This window comes from Oncorhynchus mykiss, chromosome 8 (assembly GCF_013265735.2).
Source record: "Oncorhynchus mykiss isolate Arlee chromosome 8, USDA_OmykA_1.1, whole genome shotgun sequence".
Classification (NCBI taxonomy): domain Eukaryota; kingdom Metazoa; phylum Chordata; class Actinopteri; order Salmoniformes; family Salmonidae; genus Oncorhynchus; species Oncorhynchus mykiss.
The window spans coordinates 59929233-59935232 of record NC_048572.1 but is presented as its reverse complement, the minus strand read 5'-3'; positions in this window follow the sequence as shown (position 1 = coordinate 59935232).

Below are 6000 nucleotides of genomic sequence, written 5' to 3'. Positions count from 1 at the left end.
ACTGATGATATTAATTGAATTAGGGTTTTGAAGCATTTACCATTAACTGCCTGCATAGGCTAGTATGACCCGAGGATCACTTACCCCGGCTGTTCTTTGGGGCTCAGATGGTAATTTGTCCATTCAGCAAACATGACCATGGCATAGATTTACACATTATATAGTTCATTCTTCTACCTTCCAAAAAGTTTACTATGGTACCACTAGCGTACATCTACAGTGGATGGGCATGTTTTCTCCTTCCAAAATTATTATGTGTATTGTTACAATAACTCAATCATTACACTGAGAGAGTAAATTCTCAAAATGTATGTCCATGTAGATGAACAATAGAGTTTTCGCATCCGATCATGTAACTCATCTTGAGCAGACTCCTAACATATTCCTGCACAAAGATTTGTCATTAGTGTTTTCTTTGATGCTATCATGTAGTTTGCCACAGATGAGGTAATCAACCCCCTAGGGCTGCACATAATGAAGTGTTTTGAAATAATATAACACTACTATTTAGCAAGATCACAACTTACAGGAGCTTATTTACTCTAAAGTAACTCATCTGACCTCTGCTTTAACTGTCTTGGAGAGCCTGTTGAAACTGTACCTGGTTTGCCCGTTTATTTATATTTTTTTGCTGGGGTGGTTGAAAGATGGCACTCTCTGAGGTCAGTGTGGACTCAGGCCAGACAGACCGGAGATTTACCTCTGTCCCTTTGGCTGGAACCAGACTTTTTTGCGCAAAAGTAAAAGCAATTAGAAAGGACTTGTATTTGTTTTTGCAACAACATTCCAGGTTGACAAGCGCTCCCTCACTGAAAATGTGATCGCCATGTGTGTTTCTCAGGGTTCCTGAATTTTCACAATCCCTTGTAACATTTGTCTTTTTCTACAGACACCTTTCACACATATGTTCGATTTTCTTCCTTCACTCAAACATTTGTAAAAAAGCTAATACACGATTGCAACTCCCTTTCCTGTCAACTCGTAAACTAGTGAGATAAAGCTCTAATTCAGAATCTTCTACACACACACACACACACACACACACACACACACACACACACACACACACACACACACACACACACACACACACACACACACACACACACACACTCCAGTGAGACATGTTCCCTTTTAGATGTACATTTTGTAGTTTAAAATAACCCCTAATGAATGGATCAGCAGCAGGCTGGCCTGAAGCAGGTTTCCTGGAGGCAGCTCTTGGTTCTGCTACGTTTTTATAACTCTCCTTTTGCTTCCCAAATAGCATCCTATTCCCTAGATAGTGCACTACTTTTTGACCAGAGCACATAGTGCACTATATACGGAATAGGGTGCCATTTGGGACGTAGAACAGCCTCTGTCCCCTGGTTCACTTCCACATTCTCTGCATGCTAACATGTTCCGGTATGGGAAGTAAATCTAGGAAATAAAACTATGACTTTTCAACTCATATTTGTATTGGAGGTTCAAGGGGATAGTTCAGTGTCTGGCAAAGTACCATATAACAAAATATATGATCCCAGCTGCAGTGCCACAGTGTCAACCTTTCCCTTAGGAAGATCTCTGCTGGTCTACCATTCCTCGACCTAACAGCTGATGCCATTTAGAAATTAAACCATACCTCTTACAGTCATTTTAGTCATTAGTACAAACAGCTGGTGAAAACTGAAGTAATCGTTTGTGTGGGCCAATCAGGAAAGCATTGGGATGAACTCGTCATAACCAAAACAAAGCATAATCATTTGGATAACTGTGCTTGTCCCACCAAGAAAAATGTCAAAGTAAATATGTGGAGTTTCCCTTTGCATTATGTCAATCAGTCTGTTTGACAGACAGCTTTCTGGCTCTGAGCCTACCTGCCACTCAAATGTTTATCTTAGAAAAACCACGCACCATCCCCCACCACCCCACACCCCGCCCTTAAACCAACACTTTCAATCCAACAATGACGTCCATTAGTGAGGCCTTCATCAGGAGCCCCAGAGGACCTGAGTGTGTCTAGCCTAAGTCCCCCTCACAGTGAGCCTCCATGTTCCTCCAGGCCCCAGGTATGCCGCAGCCACTCCATGTTAGATTGTTAAGGAGTTCAGAGAAAGGCTTGTAGTAGGGCTTATGCTGTCTTCTCTCTCATCCTGCTCTCTACTGCTCCTTTGTGTGGAGGGCAGTTGGGGAGGTAGAGGAGGGGTGTGGGGAGTGCTGTTGGGGAAGGAGAGGAGGGGGAGTGGAGGGGTGTGTGGAGTGCTGTTGGGGAGGGAGAGGGGCAGCTTTTAGCCACTTCACCTCAGCACAGAGTACAATCAACAAAAGGCTTTCACTACAGCTCTCAAGCTTCTACTCAAATGACGGGGAAACCCCTGGGTAAACACAGGGTGCAGCTGTTTAACTGGAACCTAGCAATCTACCAACATCTAGGCCTACATTTCCATGTAAATCCTATTGTTATGCAATTTGTTATCGAAGCTTGACATTTCATAGTCACAATGTCTGGAGAATATTCGATTGTGTATGTGTGCAAGCGTGCATGCATGTGATATGCATGTGTGTGTGTGTGCAAGCGTGCATGCATGTGATATGCATGTGTGTGTTTGCAGCGTGCGTGCATGTGTTCATCTGGCGTGTGTGTTCTTTATTATCATCCCGATCCTGTTGCAGCTTATTAACAGATGTTTCTACTGGATGGATCCTGAGGAAGAGCTTTAGCTGGAAAACATCCATTTGACAATCCTCAGGAAGACTGATGTGGTAATTAGTATCTAATCCAAGGCCTGGATTCAGTTGATTTAGAATGGCATTTCCCCTGAATGTGACATTGAGCTATGCATGTGCTCATCATCAAATGAATTAGAGTAATATTGAGACAATGGGTATTCAATGGACACCTTGCAGTAGTTTAATTGGATTGTTGGCATTAATTAACATTTGATCCAATATATATTTCAATGGGGTTCTACGTTTGGGAGGTAATCCCATGACAATGAACCAGGGCCCTGGTCAAAAGGGACCTCTTGCATACCAGACAACTGTGAGACAAGCAGTGAGTGGACAGTCTTTACTATGAGAGCTGGTGGTAAACTCAATAGGCCTAAATGAATAAACGATCATACATATGAATGGAACATACATGCTAATCACCCAGGAGAATTCTAATTGGTCCACTTCTCCTGGAGGAGTGAGGTGTGAGGGGTTGGTTACTCTGAAGTTCATTTCAATAGAGCCAGGTCTGATCCAGCACAAAGAGGTGTATGTGATTGTGCTCTAAGGAGATCTCTACAGAGAACAGCCAGGCTATAGGACTCCTCACAATGGGTTAACACTGAATGATCCAAGGTGCATCCCATACGGCACCCTATTCCCTATATCAGGGGTAGGCAACCCTGTTCCTGGAGTGCCACAGGCACTCCATGTTTTTGGTTTAACTGAACTGAAAGACCGGGTGTGTTCAATATAGGTAATCGCTGAACTGATCAATTAACTCAGTTGGTCAGGTGTGGTGCCTAGTTGGAACAGAATTACCTGCGGCACTCCAGTAACAGGGTTGCCTACCTCTGGCCTATATAGTGCACTTTTGACCAGAACCCAGGGTTTGGTGGTTTTATAAGGCTTGAAGATACTTGACATAAGCTTTACACTTTATATAAAATAATTGTATATTTAGTGTATAATCATGAGCATCACATGTAATACTGACCTGGGTTCAAATACTATTTGAAGTATTTCAATTACTTCCACATACTATTAAAAGTAGTATTTTTTTATTTGAAAAAACAAGTAGTTAATTATTGGAATTTAATTGGAAATACATTTGAAAACTATTGGTATGTATTTGAAAATACTCAAACACAAACACTAGGCTATTTGAAAATAGTTTAAAATAGCCTGTTATTCATAGGACTTTCAAATAGAAGTTGTTGATTCATTCACAATATTTGAAAATACTCAAATACACCGAATTTAAGAATTTATACTGCAAATACTTAAATACGCATGTATTTTAACACAGGTCTGTTTTTTTAAAATCAGAGATCAAATTCAAGTTATACCTGGAACAGACAAAAACCTACAGTATGAAGATTAGTAACCATATTCATAACCACAGTATATATTCTTATCCATTCAGCTGAAACAAAGAATGTCTTCAAACAGTAGTCCAATTTCCATCTGGAACAAAAGCTAACTACACTGAGAGTCAAGGTTAAATGAGCAAAGCCAGGTCTGCATCCCAAATGGCACCCTATTACCTATATAATGCACTACTTTGGACCAGAGTCCTATGGACTAGAGCACTACCATTTGGGACACTACCCAGACCTTTCTCCCAGTTCTCCCATTGTTGCTCTGTTCTTAGAAGCTCTGCTACTCTGATTTCCTGAACAGTGGAGAGAAAAGGTTTCAGTCTTCACTGCCTGTGTGGTGCAGGTGTCCCTAAGATTCTGTTTCATGCTCACCATCTGCTGTGGGACTTTACTTCTATGGAAGATACTTTACTACTGTGGGACTTTACTTCTGTGTATGATACTTTACTGCTGTGGGACTTTAGTCTGTGGTAGATACTTTACTGCTGTGGAGGATGCTTTACTTCTGTGGAAGATACTTTACTGCTGTGGAAGATACTTTACGGCTGTGGGACTTTAGTCTGTGGTAGATACTTTACTGCTGTGGAAGATGCTTTACTTCTGTGGATGATACTTTACTGCTGTGGAAGATACTTTACGGCTGTGGGACTTTAATTCTGTGGAAGATACTTTACTGTTGTGGGACTTTACTTCTGTGGAAGATACTTTACTACTATGGGACTTCTGTGGAAGAAACTTTATTGCTGTGAGACTTGACTTCTGCCTCTGTGGAATATGCTTTACTGCTGTGGGACTTTACTTCTGTGGAATCAAATCAAATCAAATCAAATGTAATTATATAGCCCTTCGTACATCAGCTGATATCTCAAAGTGCTGTACAGAAACCCAGCCTAAAACCCAAAACAGCAAGCAATGCAGGTGTAGAAGAACGGAAGATATTTTACTGCTGTGGAAGATACTTTACTACTGTGGTACTTTACTTCTGTGTATGATACTTTACTGCTGTGGGACTTTACTGCTGTGGGACTTTACTGTTCTGTAAGATACTTTACTGCTGTGGAAGATACTTTACTGCTGTGGAAGATACTTTACTGCTGCGGAAGATACTTTACTGCTGTGGAAGATACTTTACTTCTGTGGAAGATTCAATATTTGGAAAGCAGTCTTTCTTTCTCTCAACTTTTCATTGTTGGACTTGTGTTTCCCCTCTTTTCTTTGGCCTGTGTGGTAGACCTACATAAGAAGGAAAACAACCTTGAAAATATACTGTCACGTTACATAAAATGCACTGTGTCAGTATCTCTTTGTTTGACACATATTTTTTGTAACTTATTGCAATATCCTAATGATTAACCAAAATGTAGACTACAACCAAACTTTGACTTCGTTTGAGTCACTCAAGATACCACTTGTAGCTGAAGTCTTAAAACTGTTCTTATAGGTGAGGAATTCAATGTATTCAGTCAGATACGTATCTGTTGAATGTCTAACAAAGAACCCCCAGGGGAGTAGCTGCTAAACAAACTCCTTCAATTCTGACATGGGTTGCATGACCTATAGGCCCAGTTAAAAAGTAGTGCACTATATAGGGAATAGGATGCCATTTGGGATGTCTCCATGTACAGGTATGTTCTGCTCCCTTCAGAATACAAAGCTGCCACAGATATCACATCAATGAACATTGACATTCCTTTCTACAGTATTCTTAAATAAATAGACTGCATAGCAAAGTAATGCATGCAAATGTATTTTACACATGCAAAACACACACATGCATGCACGCATACACACACACACACACACACACACACACACACACACACACACTCTCTCTAACCTTAACCCCAGAAACCCTAAACCTAACCCTTAAGCTTAAAATAGCATTTGAACATATTCAGGACCTGAAAAAAGTCCTGACTTTTCA